This window comes from Lutra lutra, chromosome 2 (genome assembly GCF_902655055.1).
Source record: "Lutra lutra chromosome 2, mLutLut1.2, whole genome shotgun sequence".
Taxonomy (NCBI): Eukaryota; Metazoa; Chordata; class Mammalia; order Carnivora; family Mustelidae; genus Lutra; species Lutra lutra.
This window is the reverse complement of record NC_062279.1, coordinates 73,798,652-73,820,790: the sequence shown is the minus strand read 5'-3', so window position 1 is coordinate 73,820,790 and position 22,139 is coordinate 73,798,652. Positions and strand designations below refer to the sequence as shown.

At 40.0% G+C, this 22,139-nt stretch overlaps 1 long non-coding RNA gene across 1 annotated transcript in view; it reads left to right on the top strand.

Annotated features, from left to right (window-relative positions):
• Window positions 1-22,139, top strand: part of LOC125094233 (uncharacterized) — a 40,799-nt gene that overhangs the window by 5,030 nt on the left and 13,630 nt on the right. Inside the window, exon 2 of the long non-coding RNA XR_007125427.1 lies at window positions 19,880-20,036. This is a non-coding gene — a long non-coding RNA (uncharacterized LOC125094233). The remainder of the gene's footprint in view (window positions 1-19,879; window positions 20,037-22,139) is intronic.

Here is a 22,139-nt window from a genome sequence, read left to right as displayed (position 1 = left end):
TCAACAGAATATATTTATTAAAGTGTATTTATTAGGTAATATTTTTGCCTTCTCTGAAATTCTGTTCACATTTGTAATAACTTTGAAAATCATTAACTTGATTGACTTTTTCTATTCTGAATATTGATTTTTGCCCTAATTGTCTTCAATATCTATTCACTTAAGGGGATTTATGATGGGAAAAATGTAAATAGCATGGATGTGAAACCATTAAGATTTTGACCTGCAAAATAACATTATGTTGTGATTTCCAATCAGATCATTTTCTTGAATTTTTTTTTGAACTTCTTTATTTTTCCCTTTAGAATATCAACATCTAATCCTTAAAGAGTAATTGCATCGAGTTCTCCAACTATGTAGAGAAAATACTCCTATAGGCCAAGAGGTTGGATTCAATAAGAGGAGAATATAATGCAGGGGAAAGTCTATCTCTCGTAGGCCTGGGCATGGTGAAAATGGGGGAGGAAAAGAGGGAAGAATGTATGGTTTTTAGGTCTGTGTGTCCTGATTTTTCTCCCCATGTGTAGTGTGTTATGAGAGATTCCAAGGGGATGGAGCTGCTGTGGTCATCTTACCTAAGGACTCTGGCAAAGAGGTTGCTTCTTGTGGGATAGCCAACTATAATTGGTTTTTGGGTGACATAGTGGATCTTAGAAATAGCTGAGGGTATGGATGGGGACATTTCTGGGACATTACTCTTTCTAGGAGAAGTAGCTGTAAGTGAAGGCTGCAGAGCAGACTGCCTTGGCCTGGTCTGAATGCAAGGCTTAGCCTTTAGAGATGCCTAATGACAGTGGGAGCCAAGATGGTCTTAATGCAGGAGCTCTTCAGAAGCATTTCAGGGACAAAAAGAGGATCATGTGATGTCCATGACTGGAAGCCAGCATGGTATTTGAGAGCCTTGCTGTAGAGGACACAGAAGCAAGAGGATACTAATGCTCAATCCTCTCCATCCCACCAGGAGGTTACATGAGCTACACCCTTCCTGTTGACACACTTAGATGCTAGCTACTTGGGATCCTGTGTGTGTGTGTATGTACATGTGTGCACGTGTGTTTTCCTAAAAGATAATAAGCACTAGCGAGGAGTCTATTAAAACTACTAGGTTGGGTTAAGTTTAAATTGTCTTGGATCTTTCTCTTCCTTCCTTCCTTCTTCTCCCTTCCTTCCCCTTCCTCCCTTCCTCCCTCCCTACTTTCTTACTTCCTTTCTTCCTTCCTTCCTCCAATTAACAGTGGTAGGAGCTTTGGAGGAAGATTAAATTTATTTTTTGCCTTCCTGATTTCCCTTTTCTGGGTTAGCACTTCCACTCTTTTTTAGGTATAAACCTCTCTCTCTTAAGGTGTCCTAATGCCATCGTTATGCCTTCTGTCATAAGAAAACGTCTGATAAACTAGTCCGTAGTGGATACTAACAGAATTGTATTTCTTTCAGAAATATTTACATTTAAAATAATCCAGGAAAATTTTAATACTAAAATTAAAGAAAGGGAGGCAATAGCAAACTTTCAGCCTTCTTGGGTCAATTGAACAAAGCTCAACGTTTATGTACATGCTGAGATGGGGAATGAAGTACCTACAAAATGACTGTTATCTATTCCAGACCACAGGAATCCCTATTATTGCAAAAGTTTTCTTTTTCCATGAAATGGAAGGTGTTTGTTTAGGCAGTTGTGCTCAGGAGCAGCTCAGTGTTAGCCAGCTGTCCGGGAATAGGTGCCAAGTGCGAAGAAGGGAAGGAAAGGACCTGATCAGAAGAGACAGAACTGGCCCTGGCCTTCCCCACGGGGGTTTGCAGTGCATCTCATATGAGGTGTCAGCAACATTGTGTATTGTTGCCTTCCTGCTGAGAAGCAAAACTCAATGTCATCAATCTGGGGGTGGGTGAAGGGAGGTGAGGGGGTTGGAATATTTTTGGGACACATCTTTAGATATCTTTAGCTATTTCTCAAATAAAATCTGGAGAAATTTATGATGGTATGAATCACAGTTCCCTGTCACAAAGTGCAAGGCTGTGTCTGCCATTCAACCTTGGCTGGTTGTGAAGGATGAACCTCAGCCTCAATTAATTATGAGTATCATCAGCACAGTAGAAAGAATAAAGCAGGTTGTTAAGGTAAATAAAAATTTGTTGTGTTGAAGGTGTAAACAGCTGTTCCATCTAGAGTGGTTGAAATTTTCAGATTATAATGACAACGGATTGCATATTATGGGAAAAAGACAAAGAGGTTGCATGACAGACCATGTATGAAAGCAGGTATAGGCAAAATAACTCTTAGTTATATTGCCTTTCCATGGATGTTATATGTTACATAATTAACACAGTTTTAGGACACTATGGCCTTAGAAAAGTGCTTTTGTCTGTGAGCATTGGGGTCACAAAGTCCTGGGTTGAAATTGTGGCCCAGCCTTCTTTACTGTCTGAATGACCTTAGTCAAGTCACTTAGAGTTTCTGTGAGACAGTCTCATCTGCAAAAACAGTGGCAACAATTATTGTTACAGACTATTTCTTAGACTTCCGGATTTTAATTTATGTCATTGTTTAGGGAATCATGAGAGACCCAGAAGTAAATCTCTTACTCTATTCTGCTTGTGTTCAGATTAGAGAACTGTATCCATTGTGGTCTATTCCCTTCTCACACATGTGCACGCTCACACACACCGTTGCACACACATATACATACATGACAGATATAAAGGAGTTGAAGAAATTCCTGAGAAGTGAATTCAGAAATGATTGAAGTTTATAAGTGCTATGGAGAAAAATAGTGCAGGAAAGAGTAGGGAGTAGTGTCAGGGAAAAGAGGTTATAACTTTAAATAGCATTTGAAAAAAATCCTAAAGAAGATAATGGATTGAGCCATGTGCTTATGTGGGGAAATGGTGAAGTAGGAGAAGGAATTGCATGTACAAAGGTCCTTTGGTCCTTGGCTTGATTCAGAAACAACAAGGGACCCATACGTTGGAACGGAGTGAACAAGACAAGACTTTGGACATAGAAGTTATGAGATCAGAGCACTAAAAGGACCACAAAGCCTAAGACCTTGCAGGCCATTCTATGGATTTTGGTTTTCCCTATTATTATTATTTTTTAAAGATTTTATTTGTTTATTTGACAGAGATTACAAATAGGTAGAGAAGCAGGCAGAGAGGAGGAAGCAGGCTCCCTGCAGAGCAGAGAGCCCAATGCGGGGCTCGATCCCAGGACCCTGAAATCATGACCTGAGACGAAGGCAGAGGTTTTAACCCACTGAGCCACCCAGGTGCCCCAGTTTTCCCTAGTATTGAAATGGTATGCTATTAGAGAGTTTAATGGGACCACTTAAGTTTTGTTTTAACAGGGTCATTTGGGCCGCTACATTAAGAAAAAAACCATGAAGCTGCAAAGATAAGGACAAAAAGACCCAAAGAATGCTATTACAATAATCTGTACTGGAGATGATAGTAGGTTGTAAAGAGGAAGGCTAGCAGTTTCTACTCAGTTGGTAGCAGCATGACATGCTGAGACCAAATGTGTGGTATGAGAGAAAGAAAGATTTCAGCCTAGGCTCCTGGAAAGATGAAGTTGATATGTACTGAATTGCAGAAGTCTTTAGGAGGAGAAGGTTTGAGAGGGAAGATCAAGAGTGTGGGTTTGGACATGTTAGGTTTTAAATGCCTGTCAGATATCTAAGTGAAGCTATTGACTAGGTGTGTTTGGGTGCATGATTCTGGAGATCAGAGATGTCCTGCCTAAGGTTATAAATCTGAGAATTATCAGTAGATAGATGATATGTAAAACCATGAAGCCAGATGAGATCATTGCAGAGAAGGTCAGAGAAGAGAAATGGTCTCAGGACTCAACCCTAGAGTATGTCAATATTAATAGATTGGAGAGAAGAGGAAGAACAGGTAAGGGAGACTGAGACTGAGGGCCAGAGAGGTAAGAAGAGAAGTCAGTGAGTCAGGTTTGCCAGATATTAAGTAAATCAAATGTTAATGTGGGGATGGAGTAAAGAACTGTCGCAAATGCTGCTGAAGTCAGGTGAAAGACAGCTGAGAACCGAGCAGTGGGTTTTTACAACTTGGAGGTAATTTGTGAATGAGGTAAGATTAGTTTTGTGGGGACTGTAGTTGTGAAATAATAGAAAAAAAATACATGGGTTCCTGGCGCAGAGCTCCTAAACACTTTGTAATCTCCTAAATTCTAAGAGCACAAGGGTCATCCTTTGTTTTAATATTTGGTCTTCAACCTTGGTTCCTGACACAGAGCCCCTAAATACTGTTGGATTTTTCTGGATGATAGGAATGTCTCTTATGAGCCAAGAGGTAATTCTGGGTAATTCTGGGTGACCCCTTGAATAGCTCCTGGATGGAGCCTCATCACTAGAAAGACTAGGTCATGATTAAAGCTTGGAACTTTCAGCCATCCCTACCTCTGCCCCATTTCCTTTAAGAAGGAGAAAGGGGATAGAAGTAGAGTTAGTGATCAATGATGCCTATGTGAGGAAGCCTCCATAAAAATTCCCAAATCATGGGGTTCAGAGAGTTTCTGGGTTGGTACAACATTTAAATGCTGAGCATATGGCACACCCCAGCTCCATGAGAACAAAAGTTCATGTACTTGGGAACTTTCCAGACCTTGCCCTATGTATCTCTTCATTTAGCTGTTCATCTGTATTCTTTATCATACCCTTAATTAAGTGGTAAATGTAAGGAAGTGTTTTCTTGAGTTCTGTGAGCTATTCTAGCAAGTAATGGAGCCCAAGGAGGGGGTTATGGTAAAGCCGATTGTAATTGTCAGAAACACAGGTGAACATCTGGAGACTTGTGATTGGTATCTGAAGAAGGGGAAGGCAGTCTTGTGGGACTGAGTCCTTAACCTGTGGCATTTAATTTAATTTAATTTAACTTAATTTAATTAATTTAATTTAATTAAGGTAGATAGTGTCAGAATTGATTTAGATTGTAGGACACTTGGCCAGTGTTGAGGTATTGCTTGGGAATAAAACACCTCTCATCTGGAGTTGTGTTGTGTTGTGAAGTGTTGTGAATGTGAGGATCATGTGAGAGTGAGAGAAGCACACAGGGGTGTGTTTTCCCTACTCAGTAGTTACAAAGGCTTATCAGAGTGGGCTCAAAGCTTGAAAGAAGAATATTGAAGACTGAACTCTTTTGAGGTATTTTGTTGTAAAAGGAAGAGAAGAAAAAGAGCAGTAACTAGAGGAGCATGTGAGATGAAGCAAAATTTTTTGTTTAAGATGGGGGAAATAATTACACGTTTATGTGCTATTGGAAAAGATCCAGTACAGAAGGAAAATGTGATGGTACTGGAAAGAAGTGGGAAAGTCATGAAGCAATGTTTTCAAGTAGATCAGAGGAAGTGGGATCTAATGCATAAATGGAGTTTACTTTGCTGAAATCATGGACAGTTTATCCAAAGTTATTAGAAAAGGCAGAACATAAGGGCATAGATACAGGTCACTTGGTGGATATAATGATGGAAAGTTATGAAGATTTTCTGATTGCTTCTCTTTTCTCAGAGAAATAGGATGCCTGGGTCTTATTTGAGATATTGGAGGAGTGAGAAAGGGAACGGGCCAAAGAAACACAGCAGGGTTGCCAGGCAGAGCTAACAGTCTTCTCAATGCTAGAGGAATCATCAGTTTGAGCATTGTACTTTTCTCTGGTCGCATTTGTTTGTATAGATGCAGATATGGTATGAGAGTTGAGTCAGACTTAATCAAGAGTAGAAGTTTGCCAAGTAAATATGAAGTAGTAAGAGAAGAAAAAGGGATATGGAAGTAATCCCCAAAAGACTGATTGATCATAGGTTTCAAACTGGCCAAAGAAGTGGATGAGGAGATGATGAAGGGAAAGGCCAGTGAAAGATGCCAAGGTCTTTGGGTTGTAGACCATGGTGGGTCAAAAATTAGCAGAGCTGAGAAATAGAGGGACTTAGCTAGAAATAGTGGTAATTGGTGGTGATTTAAATTTTTATGAGGGGAGGAGGGATAAGATGGTAGAGAAGTAGGAGACCCTGTTTCAACTGGTCCCCTAAAGTGAGCTAATTATCTACCAGGACACTCTGAACACCCATGAAATCAGCCTGAGATGTAGGATTATACACTTTTGGAGCTCTACGGGGGCAGAAGACACCAGTGAAGAGGTAAAATGGAGTGGGAACAATCAGACTGTATCAGAGGGTAAACAGAAGGGGGAGGGAGCCACCAGAAGTGACCCATTGGAAAGTAATACCCCAATACGAAAGTGCCCTGGGATTGGGGACCAGCATTAACTTGGAGTCTGGTTAAAAGCACTCAAAAAGAGCAAAAGAGCTTAAGGGGTAACTGGTGGAATTGGGTAGTCACGGGCATGGGCCTAAACCCACGGTCCCAGGACAGCCACCTCTGGCAACCACCCATACCAGAGAGAGTGCACACCAGGGTTGTGCGACTTGCATCACTGCTTGGCTGGGCACACTCCCTCCCCCACATGAGAGAGTCTGGTGAGGGCTCCAGCCTGCACTCCTTAGAACTTTTGCGCACTGCATGACTGGGGTCTGGCCCATTCCCTGCCCGAGCCTGAGAAAGCCCTGTCCTTGAGCTAGCCGGTGGTCTCTAGGACTGGTGGAGGGCCTGGACTCTCCCAGTCAGGGCCTAAAGGAACTCAGTGTGATCTCCGGTCTCCTGTGTTGGTGGCAACCAGAAGTCTGGAACCCAGTCAGCAGTCCCAGGAAACGCAGCCACTAGAAGCAGGCTCCCTAGACCAATATCACTTGCGGTTTTAGTAACACAAGGGTGCAGAGACAAGAGGGCACTTTGCGCGACCCCTGAGTCAGGGGCTGGGGACTTGCTCTGCCTGCGGGAGTTTGCACGGCTTAGTGGAGTTTGCAGAGGGGGAGTCTGTGTGTTCTGGACCACCCAGAGGAGAGCAGACTGAGGCTTCTCTCTGAGACAGATGTCTGGGTGCAGTTTGCTTTCCACTAAACCTCCAAAAAGCCGCAAAAAGCCACCAAAGGAAAAAAACCTCCAGAGAACAAAAGCCTAAAAAACCGGTTTCCACAGAGCCCAACCCCTTGATAGGGGGCAGGAGGACTCAACCCAAGCAAGACTGCCTGAAAAAACAACACCGCAGGCCCCTCCCCCAGAAAGCCAGCCAAAAGAATGAGAGGGTCCCCATAAAACTGTAAAACCCCAATATCAGGGATAAACAATACATTAAGCTCCTGGTATTGCCCTAAAACCTGTATATTTCATACATACAACTTTTATCTTTAATTCATTCTCACTATTCTTGTTCTGTTTAATTTCTTAACCTACTTACCATTACAATTAGGGGTTTAATACAACATATTTCATAATAACTTTTTAACTTGAACTTTTTCATACATTTACCTGTGTTTTTCTTTTTCTTTTCTATTTTATGAATATACATATAGATATAAACTTCAAGGTAATCCTCTTTCCCTAATCAATACTATCCCTATATATAAACCAGTTTTAATCTCCCTTTATCTCTGGAAAGTTGAGTCCTTTAACAAAGAAATCAAGATACACCCAGGAAGAATCAAAATAACCTTCCTTGCCTACGTTGAGGATTTATAACCACCCTCCCATCTTTTTCTTCTGTTAGTGTTTCTGTGTATTTGTTTTTGTTCTGGTATTATATAAATCTTATCCTTGGGGTTCATTTTGGCTGGGTTCCTTTTTTTTTTTTTTTTTGTCATTTACTTTTGTCTGTCTTTTTGTTTGCCATTTTTGTTTGTATACTTTGTAATCTTACCTTTGGGGCCCATTCTGGCTGGGTCTTCTCTTTTTTTTTTCTGTCTGTCTCTTTCTCTCTCTCTCTTTTTCTTTTTTATTTCCTTTTGGTGGTGACTTGCGATTGCTCAGAAGCCATTCCATGGTGCACCTTGCTTGGATCGTGGTTGATATATTCAGCTACACATCCCCTCAACCACCTCTCGCCAAAATGACTAGGAGGAGGAACACCCAACCAAGGAAAAATTCAGAGACTGTGCCCTCTCCATCAGAACTATTGGATATGGACATAAAGAGTATGTTAGAAAGGGAATTCAGGGTAACAATTATCCAGGCAATGGCTAGGTTGGAGAAAACCTTTAGTGACAACATGGAATCGCTAAGGGCATCAGTGAAAGCCACCCAGGAAGAAGTTAAAAATTCTGCCAATGAGATCCATTCTAATTTAAATTCTCTAACAGCTAAGGTAACCAAGGGTAACCAAGGGAGAAGATGGAATTAGTGATCTAAAGGACAAACTGATAGAGAAAAAGGATCAGGAGGAGGCCTGGAACAAATAGATTAGAAGCCATGAAAACAGAATTAGGGAAATAAATGATGCCATGAAACATTCCAGTGTCAGAATTATTGGGATCCTTGAAGGGGAGGAGAAAGAAAGAAGACTAGAAGATATAATTGAACAAATTCTCCATGAAAATTTTCCCAATCTGGGTAATGGAACCAGCATTCATGTCCTAGAGGTAGAAAGGATACCCCAAGATCAGTGAATCTAGACAGACCTTGAGGCACTTGATTGTGAGACTGATGAAACATAATTTTAGACAAGAGCTTTTGAGAGCAGCTAGGGGGAAGAGATTCCTTATGTATAGAGGAAGGCCCATCAGAATAACATCAAACCTGTCCACAGAAACCTGGCAAGCCAGAAAGGGCTGGAAAGACATATTCAGGGCATTAAATGAGAAGAACATGCAGCCAAGAATACTTATCCAGCAAGACTGACATTCAAAATGGTTGGAGAGATAAAGGGCTTCCAAGACTGGCAGGGTTTAAAAGAGTAAGTGACTACCAAGCTGGGACTACAAGAAATATTAAGGGGCGTTCTATAAAGAAAGAAAGAGCCCAAGAGTATCATAGAACAGAAAATTACAGAAACAATCTATAGAAACAAGGACTTCACAGACAACATGATGTCAAAAATGTATCTTTCAATAATCACACTCAACGTGAATGGCCTAAATGCTTCCATAAAATGGCACAGGGTTGCAGATTGGATAAAATGACTGGACCTGTCCATATGTTGTCTACAAGAGACCCATTTGGAACCTAAAGTTACATTCAGACTGAAAATGAAGGGATGGTGAAGCATCTTTCATGCCAATGGGCCTCAAAAGAAAGCTGGGGTAGTGATTCTCATATCAGATAAATTAGATTTTAAACTAAAGACTTTAGTCAGAGATAAAGAAGGACACTACATCATTTTTAAAGGGTCTATCCTCCAAGAAGATCTAACAATCGTAAATATCTATGCCCCCAATACAGGAGCAGCCAACTACATAAGACAACTGTTAATCTAGATAAAGAGTCATATTGATATGAATACATTAATAGTAGGGGATCTTAACATGCCACTCTCAGTAATAGACAGATCATCCAAGCAGAAAAATCAATAAAGAAACAAGAGCATTGAATGACACATTGGACCAGATGGACCTCATAGATATATACAGAACATTCTACCCTAAAACAACAGAATACATTCTTCTTGAGGGCACATGGAACTTTCTCCAGAATAGAGAGACCTGAATAGACCAGAATAGAGACCCTTACTGGGTCACAAATCAGAGCTCAATTGATACCAAAAGATTGAGATTATTCCCTGCATATTCTCAGACCACAATACTTTGAAACTGGAACTCAACCACAATAAAAAGTTTGGAAGGAATTCAAACACTTGGAAGCTAAAGAACACCCAGCTTAAGAATGTTTGGATCATGGGGTGCCTGGGTGTCTCAGTGGGTTAAGCCTCTGCCTTCAGCTCAGGTCATGATTCCAGGGTCCTGGGATTGAGCCCTGCATCAGGCTCTCTGCTCAGTGGGGAGTCTGCTTCCCTCCTCTCTCTGCCTGCCTCTCTGCCTACTTGTGATCTCTGTCAAATAAATAAATCTTAAAAAAGTATGTTTGGATCAACCAGGAAATCAAAGAAGAACTTAAACAATTCATGGAAACCAATGAGAATGAAGACATTTTGTTCCAAATCTTATGGGATACAGCAAAGACAGCCCAAAGGAGGAAATATATAACCATCTGAGCCTCCCTCAAAAAAACTGAAAAATCCAGAATACACCAGCTCTCTTTACACCTTAAAGAACTGGAGAATCAACAACAAAGTAAGCCAACCCCACACCAAGAAGGAAAATAATTAAGATTAGAGCAGAGATCAATGAGATAGAAACTAGAGATACAGTAGAACACATCAACGAAGTACAAGCTGGTTTTTGAAAGAATGAATAAGATCGATAAACCATTGGCCAAACTAATCCAAAAGAAAAGAGAGAGGACCCAAATTAATAAAATTATGAATGAAGAGGGAGAGATCATGACTAACACTGAGGAAATAGAAAAAAATCATCAGAAATTATTATCAACAGTTATATGCCAATAAGTTAAGTAAACTGGACGAAATGGATATATTCCTGGAAACTTATAAACTTCCAAAACTGTATCAGGAAGAAATTGACAACCTGAATAGACCGATATCTAGTAACAAGATTGAAGCAGTGATCAAAAACCTCCCCCCCAAAAAACAAGAGACCAGGACCTAACGGATTCCCTGGAGAATCCTACCAAACATTCAAAGAAGAAATAATACTTATTCTCCCGAAGCTGTTTCAAAAAATAGAAACAGAAGGAAAACTTCCAGACTCTTTTTATGAAGCCAGCATTACCCTGTCCCCAAACCAGGGAAAGACCCCATCAAAAAGGATAATTTCAGACCAATATCCCTGAGGAATATGGATGCCAAGATTCTCAACAAGATCCAGCTAATAGGATCCAACAGTACATTAAAAAGATTATCCACCATGACCAGGTGGGATTTATCCCTGAGATGCAAGGGACGTTCAATAATTGCAAATCAATCAATGTGATCAAACAAATAAGTAAGAGAAGGGATAAGAACCACATGGTCCTCTCAATTGATGCAGAAAAAGCATTTGATAAGATATAGCATCCATTCCTGATTAAAATGATTCAATGTATAGGGCTAGAGGGAACATTCCTCAACTTCATAAAATCTATCTATGAAAAACCCACAGCAAATATCATCCTCTATGGGGAAAAGCTGACAGCCTTCCCATTGAGATCAAGAACACAACAAGGATGCCCACTCCCACCACTCTTGTTCAATATAGTACTAGAAGTCCTAGAAACAGCAATCAGACAACAAAAAGAAATAAAAGGTATTTGAATTGGCAAGGATGAAGTCAAACTCTCTTTCTTCACAGATGACATGATACTTTACATGGAAAACCCAGAGTCCAGAGTGCTAACCATTACACCATGGAACTGAAATGATACTTTATATGGAAAACCCAAAAGACTCCACCCCCAAACTACTAGAACTCATACAATTCAGTAATGTGACAGGATACAAAATAAGTGTACAGAAATCAGTTGCTTTCTTATACACCAATAATGAAAATAGAGAAAGGGAAATTAGAGAATCGATTCCATTTACTATAGCACCAAGAACCATAAGATACCTGGGAATAAACCTAACCAAAGAGGTAAAGGATCTGTACTTGAGGGACTACAGAACACTCATGAAAGAAATTGAAGAAGACACAAAAAGATGGAAGAGCATTCCATGCTCATGGATTGGAAGAATAAACATTATTAAAATGTCTATACTATTAAAATGTCTATACTGAGCAATCTATACTTTCAATGACATCCCAATCAAAATTCCACCAGCGTTTTTCAAAGAGCTGGAACAAACAATCCTAAAATTGGTATGGAACCAGAAGAGACTCTGAATTGCTAAGGAAATATTGAAAAAGAAAAACAAAACTGGGGGCATCATGTTGTCTGATTTTAAGCTTTACTACAAAGCTGTGATCACCAAGACAGCATGGTACTGGCACAAAAACAGACACATAGACCAGTGGAACAGAGTAGAGTGCCCAGATATGGATCCTCAACTCTATAGTCAACTAATCTTTGACAAAGCAGGAAAAAATATACCATGGAAAAAAGATAGTCTCTTCAATAGATGGTGCTGGGAAAATTGGACAGCTGTGTGTAGAAGAATGAAACTCGACCATTCTCTTACACCATAAACATAAACTCGAAGTGGATAAAAGACTTCAGTGTGAGGCAGGAATCTATCAAAATCCTAGAGGAGAACATAGGCAGTAACCTTTTTGACAATGGCCACAGCAACTTCTTTCAAGATATGTCTCTAAAGGCAAAGGAAACAAAAGCAAAAGTGAACTTTTGGGACTCACCAAGATCAAAAGCTTCTACACAGCAAAGGAAACAGTCAACAAAACAAAGAGGCAACCCACGGAATGGGAGAAGATATTCACAAATGACACTACAGACAAAGGGCTGATATCCAAGATCTAGAAAGAAGTCCTCAAACTCAACACACACAAAACAGATAATCACGTCAAAAATGGGCAGAAGACATGAACAGACACCTTTCCAAAGTAGACATACAAATGGCTAACAGACAGATGAAGAAACATTCATCATCATTAGCCATCAGGGTGATTCAATTCAAAACCACATTGAGGTACCACCGGACACCAGTTAGAATGGCCAAAATTAACAAGACAGTAAACAAGTGTTGAAGAGGATGTGGAGAAAGGGGAACCCTCTTACACTGTTGGTGGGAGTGCAAGTTGGTGCAGCCACTTTGGAAAACAGTGTGGAGATTCCTTAAGAAATTAAAAATAGAGCTACCGTATGACCCTGCAATTGCACTACTGGGTATTTATCCCAAAGATACAGATGTAGTGAAAAGAAGGGCCACCTGTACCCCAATGTTCATAGTAGCAATGGCCACAGTGGCCATTGTGGCCAAACTGTGTAAAGAACCAAGATGCCTTTCAATGGACAAATCGTTAAAGAAAATATGGTCCATATATAAAATGGAGTATTATGCCTCTATTAGAAAGGATGAATACCCAACTTTTGTACCAACATGGACAGGATCAGAAGAGATTATGCTGAGTGAAATTAAGTCAAGCAGAGAGAGTCAATTATCATATGGTTTCACTTGTGGAGCATAAGGAATAACACTGAGGACATTGGGAGATGGAGAGAAGGGAAATCAGAGGGGGAGAAAAACCATGAGACACTGTGGACTCTGAGAAACAAACTGAGGGGTTTGGAGGTGAGAGGGTGAAGGGTTGGGTGACCCTGGTGGTGGCTCTTAAGGAGGGCATGTGTTGCATGGAGCACTGGTTGTAGTGCATAAACAGTGAATTTTGGAACGCTGAAAAGAAATAAAATAAAATGGGAAAAAATGTTTATGATGAATATCAGAGTAAGGATTTTAGATTTCATTATTAAATGGAAGAAGAGGATTGTCAGGGTCTTATTTATTCTCCTTGCTTTCCTTTTCTTTTTTTTCTTTACTTTTTAACTCACTCTAACTGATCTATAGAGAATGGGTTTTAGTTGCACCTAGAGAACATTAGTAACAGTAGGAGGTGATGAGAACCAGAGAGATCTGGCATGTATGATAGAATGAAGTTAATAGAAATTTCTAATAAATTGGGTTTAGAGGTGGGCAAAAAGAAAGGATCAGATATTATTCCTAAACTTTTTGGTCAAGCCCCTGGGTGACAGTTGGTACTGTAATACTGGGGCTGATATGAAGCATTTCCTTCAACAAGAGCTCTCTCTCTTGAGGATATTCAGTTTGAGATGCTTATTAGATATCCAAGAAATATAAATTAGTGTGTATAGAATTCTAAAACTCAAGAGAGGGTCAGGGCTACAGTCTGAGGATAAGAGGATGGTGCTTACATTAGTGAGTGTGCATGAGCTTACTCGGGGAGTGAGACTAGGAAGAGGAAAAGAATACTATGTGTTTATGAGTGAACACACGGATGGATGAATAAATATATTTAAACAAATAAAGAGCAAAATTAATAAGCAATGAATTTGACTTATAAAAAAGATAATCTCTTCTTTAATTCCCTCAGGAAAAGAAAACAAAACCACCTTCTGGGATGTTGGGCTGCTGAGAAGTTGAGCAGTTGGGAAAAATGACCTTTCTGTCTCCATAAGTTCCTCCAGTCCTCTATGAAACACCTGCTTTACCTAGGTCAGACCATTATCAGAATCACTAAGAAAGCTATTCCCCCCGACCAATAGTTTGGTATAAAACAGTTACCAAATGCTCCCAACATATTCTGGTATTTAATGTATCAACTGACTTTTTTTTCGTATTGATAGGTGTGTGATACTTTGTGTGTGATACTTTGACCAACCATATAGAACCATGAAGACAAAGGTCAAAGTTGTATATCAATTAAAAAAAAAAAGTGAGTCACTAAATGCAGCCCACACTTAAGCAGAGGGAAGTCTACAAGGGTATGAATATCAGGAGGTGAAGTTTGTTGGGGCCATCTCAGAGGCTGCCTACCACAATGACTTATGACTTACGTTTACACCATGAAACTATCACCACAATCAAATAATTGCCATTTCCATCATCCCCCCAAATTTTTCTTATGTCCCTTTATAATTCATTTCTCCTTCCACCTCCAGTCTCTGAAAAGCACTGTTCAACTTTTATAGTTCGAATTTTCTTGAAATGGAACTATACAGTGTGTATTCTTTTTTCTTTTGGCTTTTCATTCAGGATGATGATTTTGAGATTCATCCATATTGCTTATATCAATGGCTTGTCCTTGTTATTACTGAGCAGCATTTCATTGTGTGAATATACCACAGCTATTCATTTATCTGCTGATGGATATTTTCAGTCATTTCCAGTTTGGAATGATTATGAATAAAGCTTATGTGAACGTTTGTGGACACATTTTTATGTGCAGGTGATGGTTGATTTTCTGTGTCAGTTTGGCTAGGATGTGGTTCCCCGAGGTTTGGTCAAATAGCAGTTCTAGATGTCATTTTGAAGGTACTTTTTAGATGAGGTTAACGTTTAAGTCAGCAGACTTTAAGCAAAGCAGATTACATTCTATAATGTGGGTGGGCCTCATGCAATCAGGTTGAAGGCTTTAAGAGAACAGACAAGTCCCTGAAGAAGGAATTTGTATCAAAACTGCAACATAGAAACCTTGCCCATGTTTCCACCCTTTGTCCTATGGAATCAGACTCAAGACTGCAACTTCAACTCTTGCCTGAATTTCCAGCCTTCCAGCTTGCCACACAGGTTTCTCACTTGTTAGCTCTCATAGTGGCACAAGAAAATTTCTTAAAATAAATCTCTCTTTCTCTCTATTTTAGTACGGAGAGTGGTTCTAGAGAAGCAGAATCTTATGGATGTATTTTCCTGAATTGGTTCTTAGGTTTCTTGAATTGATTCTCTACTTTTGTTAGATTTAAAGGGACTAATGATCCTATTTCCAGCAGTAAGGAGAGCACTGATAGTCAATGGCATGATCTGGCAATAGAGATGTACAAAAATCACCACTGATATTACTCATCAAATACTAACAATAGGTAAGGTTCTGGGTGACTTTGTATTGGAAATTTATCTTATTTAGGTAGGGCGGCCATAGCAAAAAACCATAGACTGGTGGCTTAAGCAACAGAAATTTATTTCTCACAGGTCTGGAGACTGGAAGTCCAAGATCAAACTACCAGCAGGTTTGGTGTCTATTGAGAGCTCTTTCCTCAGGTTGCAGATGACTGCCTTCTTGCTGGGTCCTCACATGGCCTTTCCTTTACACAGCTAAAGAGAGAGAGAACAACTCACTGATGTTCCTTCTTAAAAGAGCACTAATCCCATCAGACCAGAGTCCTGCCTTCATGACCTCAACTAACCCTAATTACTTCCCACAAACCCCATCTCCAAATACCATTACATGAAGGGTTAGGGCTTCAATATATGGATTTGGGGGGGGGCAAGGGTAGGACACAAATGTTCAGTCCTTAAGAACTTTAGAACACATTTGTCAAACTAATTAGTATAATAAGATTGTATGGTTGTTCTTAATTATGCCACCTGCACAAAGTCTTAAGGGTCTTAAAATGTTATTATAAATCTTTCCTTTTTGATTTATTTCACTCAGCATAATCTCCTCCAGTCCTGTCCATGTTGATACAAAAGTTGGGTATTCATCCTTTCTGATGGAGGCATAATACTCCATTATATATATGGATCATATCTTCTTTATCCATTCATCTGTTGAAGAGCACAAGTCAAGCAGAGAGAGTCAATTATCATATGATTTCACTTACTTGTGAAGCATAAAGAATAACACGGAGGACATTAGGAGAAGGAAAGGAAAAGTGAATTGGGGGAAATCAGAGGGGGAGATGAACCATGAAAGACTATGGACTCTGAGAAACAAATTGAGGGTTTTGGAGGGGAGGGGGTGAGAGGTTAGGTGAACCTGGTGGTGGGTATTAAGGAGGGCATGTATTGCATGGAGCACTGGGTGTGGTGCGTAAACAATGAATCTTGGAACACCACAAAAAATTTAAAAAAAAGAAGGAAATCTTTCTTTTTTATTATCTTTTTTTTTCTTTTTCTGTTGGCTCTGTAATGAATGAATGAATTTATTTTTTGGTTGTCTTCATTATCAGGCTATCTCTTCTCTTACGCTGGCAAAGACAACCCCTGCAGCCAAGGCTTGCTTGGTGCTGCCACATGTCATTTATAAAAGAGAAAGTAGCTCTTCTTGCTACTCATAAACAATATTCTGGGGAGGATTTTCATTGGCCTGGACTGGGAAACATGCCCATCCCCAGATTAATCACTGGATGATGTATTATTCTGATTGTCTGGCCCAGAGTCCTACACCTGTCTTGGAGCTGGAGATCTTGGCCAATCTGATCAAACCACGTGGACTTGAAGGAGTGGGGTGATTTTGCAAAAGCATTATAAGAGTTCAGTTAAAACAAGAAAGAGACAGTGGATCCATGACGCCTTCTATAACTCCCTCAGCCACTCTTTGTTTCCTTCTCCTCTCTTACTTATAATTGGTACATGCCTTAATTAAAGTCATTATTGCATTGTAATTGTGTGTTAGTCCTATCTGATCCTCCCTGTGATTATAAATTCTGTGGTGGCAGAAACCGTTTATTTTCTTCTTCATATCTCCATTGCTTAGCATAGATTTCAGTTCATAATAGTGTTTAACAAATATTCATTACTAGGTTATATGTATTTAATTTTATCTAGTTAATTGCTCTCTTGCGGGAGCCTTCATTGTCCCTGAACACTAGGTTTTCTCTCATTAAGTAAATCCTTCTCAGGTGTCCTTTTTGAGAAAAAAAGCCTTTTAAGAAAAAAAAAATGCATTATTTACCTTGTACCAAAGAGTCTTTCTTTTCCCTTTTTCTTTCAGATTTCTTGAAATAGGAGTAAAGACTTTCTGTTTCTCCTCTTCCTGCCAGCCAGTGATTCAACACTTATTTTTCTATATATTGTTACCAGTTACCTTCTTGCTATAAAACGCATTGGCCAATTTCTAGCCTTGGTTCTTCTTTACCATGCCATGGCACCTGGCATTGATTGCCCTTTGGCTTTCATTGTTCTGTGGGTGTTCCTGATTGATTTCCTAAATCTTTTCCTACTAGAAAAACATTTTGTGACTTTGTATAATGTGCTAGGTGCCATGGATAGCAAGAGTACTGATCTTGACATCAGCAGCTTTTAAACTAGTTGTTCACTTCTCATTTCCAATAAAATTTATACCTGGGTAGCTAGAATATTCTGCTGGCTGAATTTTGTACCTGTGTATGTGTGCCAGTCCATTCAAAACACTGTTAAAACTTTATTTTACTGAGGGACACCTGGGTGGCTCGGTTCTTAAGTTGCTGCCTTTGGCTCAGGCTCAGGTCATGATCCCAGGGTCTTAGGATCCAGCCTTGCATTGGGCTCCCTGTTTAGCAGGAAGCCTGCTTCTCTCTCTCCCACTCTCCCTGCTTGTGTTCTCTCTCTCTGGCTATGAGTCTCTGTCACATACATAAGTACAATCTTAAAAAAAAAATAACCAAAAACAAAACAAAGAAAAACACAACTTTATCATACTGAGGTCACTCTTCTGTGCTCAAGAGCCTTTGGGGGCTCTTTCTTTCCCCATAACTATTAGCGCCCCAGTGGGAAGGGCGTGGTCTCCTTTGTGGGGCCCCACCCACTTGGACAGTGTAATCTCTTCTGCTTTCTTCCCTAAGTCCAGCCTTCTAGGCAACCTTAAATGGCTCCTACCTAAATATTTGCTTTCCAAACATGGCACTTCTGATAATTACGGCCATTCTTCATGTAATATGCAGGCTTCAGTTTCTTTCACACCTCTACCTGTTGAGGTATGTTCAACAGTTGCGACTCTAGTTCTTCCATGATGCCTGCCCCAACTTCCCATTTTGGAGGTGGTTACTCCACCCTCTAATTGTCAGTAGGAGTTAGATTAGGTAATCTTTAGTTTCAGGAACTCAGAGGAGCTGCACTTAGAATTTACCCCAGAGCCCAGGTGGGCAGGGTAAACTGCTCAGTATCTTCCAGGTCATAGGTTTTAACTCAATAAATATGAGACGAATGAATGAATAAATTATTGCTGTAAAACCAGCCCTACAGGGTTATAAAATATTTGCCCAAGAATGCTTCTATTGGCTGTGCAGAACCCAGTATGGAACTTTTCCATGTTGTTCTCAGTGTCATGCCAGAAATAATACACAGCCTGTCAGCTACCAGTGAGCAATGCTTGACTGACTCTAACAGACAAGATAAGGGAAATCTGGAACAGAGTGAAGCAGGAATAAGCAAACCAGTTCCATCTCTGAATGCTTGTGAATTCATTACCTTCCACAGAAGGGAGGTTATCAAGTGAAAAAAAAATACTGCCGCATAACCATCCATTTTGGGGTACTGGTTATTTACCACCTGTCCCTTTCTCTCTAATCATTAGGTAGGAGCATAAACAGAATGAATCAGTGAAGGTTGTTTATGTACTGACATCACCTCCACTGACGGGTCCAGCCAAAGACTTCTGCTTGAGATGGTAAACTGAACAGAGATTTTAAACAATACTTTAATTAAAGGGGATGATTAGACAATTATCAGGTTGGCTAAGAGTTCCACTTAAATATAAGAATAAATGAGAAGCACACTATGGGTGTTGGTGTCGTTTTAAAGCATCGATCCTGTCTCATCAGGGAATTTATAGCAAATTCTTCAGCTCCCATTATTTATTAATGGACTAAACCCCATGAGCTATGCCAATATTTCAAAGTTGCTTTTGTGACTTGTGTATCTTTATCTATTGTTGCTGCCTGCTCTGTGTTAGAGGGTGCTTTCAGGCGCCTTTTGAGGTTCCTTCAATCTCTATTCAACCTCAGTTCTTTAACTCAGCTTTGCTGTCTTTGCTGTGACTCCTCATACATTCATGATCCCTTTGTCCTATACTTTTTATTTCTGGTTGACGTTTTCTCTTTGGAGCGCTCCCTTTCTTACAGTCCCTTCATGCGCAGTGTCCCACACCACAATAAAATCCCCTCGCGTTTCTTTTCCCCACGGGCTGCCCTCTCCAAGCTTTGCACTGCACACTGTTTGTCTTTTTATTTTCTCGTCCCTTTTCAGTTCTAAGCCTGCAAATAACTCTTTCTGCCGCTACCGCCGTTTGTCTACTAGGAGCCACACTTAATTTATGCTGACAGCATTCATCTCGAAGCTGCGCACTGCACACATCTCTGCCATCCTTCCGTTTGCTCACAGCTCTGCTGGTGAGAAGATTTACTTCTTTTCTGCACCCCTCCGGCCCCTGAGGAAACCTTTTTTTTTGGGGGGGGAAGCAAGACTGGTATTTGACAGAAGACCTCATGGAGCTCATGCTCCCAGGAGACATGCAACCAAGCAAACAAGGAAATAAACAGACACATGCAAACTTTTTTCTAGGTGGAGTTTTAAGTTTCTTCTTTTCCTTTATTTACAGCATTCCAAGGTTGCAACAAAACCATTATCAACATGTAAAACAAAGAAGATGTGGCCCTCCTTCTTCTGGGGCTTGCAAAGCTCCCTTGAGGCTCTTCGTGTGGCTTATAAAATAATTCTTCCAATGGTATAAGATTCAAGCAAAAATGTGACATGAGGTTGTAATATCTTACGTTTTTATGCAGCTATGTTGTGCATAATGTAGGCAATGTTTGTTCTTCAGTTATTTTTTAAATGTACACAACTTCTTTTGTCTTTGACAAACCATTTACCTGTGAAGTTTTATAGTTAAACCTATCCATTTAGAGTTACTTCGAATCAGGTCAATGGCTTTCAAACATTTATGTGGAAAAAATAGTTGCCTTTCATTAACAGCATGAACTGTTCAGACAGATTCCTCTTAGTCAAAAACCACAGGAAACTGTTCTAAGGTATAGTGAATAAATGAATAAATGAGTAAATGCTAATATGCATGGAGTAAAGCTGCCTGTGCATTTCATTCTGATCTTTGGGGTAATTTAGAACCTGCTCTTTTTTTTCTTTTTGAGAAAAACTGTCCATCAAGTTTAAATATACAATGGTTAGTGTGGATAAAAGGCCATCAGGCATTTATAGGAAACTACAAGACATCTTTTCACTAGCCATCTCAATTTGGGATTTAAATCCAAACTCATCAAAGGAAATAAAAAAAAACCCAACCTATTAACACATTACACATTCTTTAAAGAAGAAAATCAGTATTTTACTTTTTTGACAGTTGAATGAAAGGGTTTAGACATATTTCAAATGGGGGAAAAAGCCTTTAGTCCTTTTTGGAATAGGAAGACAAACGTACTATACTGGGAAGACTGCACAGAAAACTGGGAGAGAAACCACAGAGTATGTGGCCTCAGTCCCATCACATCAGAACATAGCAGCAGCTCGTCTGTTAATTTCTTTTCTCTCAGCCTGAGTCACCTCCCACAAGCTTTACAAAAGCAGGGAATCTAAAACCACCTTCAGAGCAATTGGTTTCTTGAGACACGTGCTAACTTATTAGAGATGATTTTGAAGTTATAACGTGGAGGGGATGATTTTTACTTTAACCAGTTTGCAAAACTGAAACACAGCAATGAGCCTCACATTAGGTAAATAAATAAGGAGGCAATAAGCAGACAGGGGCAAGGGACTTGAACAAGAGTCACTTTTTGTCGTGTACTATGTGCCACATTATACTTGCTGTTCATGATACTGGATGAATATATATAATAAATGTCCTTTAAGTGCACATGGAAATAGTAGGCATTCAACTATTTGTTGAACGAAAATGCAATATCTTATGTGTACAGTAATAATACTGTACAGTTACAGTATGTTACATAGAAAGAAAAACTTGGTTTAATGTCATCAGAAATAGTTTATCAACCAGTGCTTTTGATATTTTGGGCCAGATGAATCTTTGTTGTTGGGGCTTGTGCTGTGTCTAATAGGGTGTTTGGCAGTATCCTTGGCCCCTAGTCCTACCGGATGCCAGCAACAATCCCCCCCGTTGTGACAACCCCAAATGTCTCCATGTATTGGCAAATGTCCCCTGGATGGCATGTCTGCTCTGGTTGAGAACCGCTAATGAGAACGGAAGCTACGATGAACACCACTGACATTTATCTACATAGTTTTCTATTTCTCTTTTCAAGGCTAATTTGTGGTTGCGTAGGAAGGATGGGTTCATTTTAATGATTAGTGATTTAATGTGTATATACAAGCTTCGTAGGGCTGTAATAAGATTTGACAAACTGGGTGGTTTCCACAGCAGAAATGTGCTGTCTCACTGCTCTGGAAGCTGGAAGACTGAGATCAAGGTGTTGGCAGGGCTGGTTTCCTCTGAGTGTTGTGAGGGAGGGTCTGGAGTAGGCTTCTCTCCCAGCTTTTGGCAGCCTCAGGGACCCCTTACTCAGAGATGGTGTTCTCCCAGGGTCTTCACATTTTCTTCCTTTTATATGTGCTGGTCTCTGTGTACAAATTTCCCCTTTTTATAAGGATGTTGGTATGATGGCATGTTGGACAGGGCCTACACTAATGACCTCATTTTAACTTAATCACTCTGTGAAGACCCTATCTCCAAGTAAGGTCACATTCTGAGGCACTAGGGGTTAGGAAGCCAACATATTTTTGGTGGGGGGGATACAGTTGAATTCATAACAGTATGATTTCAGCTATCATACATTTCATGCCAAAAATGACTCTGGCATTTAACCATTAGCTGCTTTAACTTCTACTCTTTG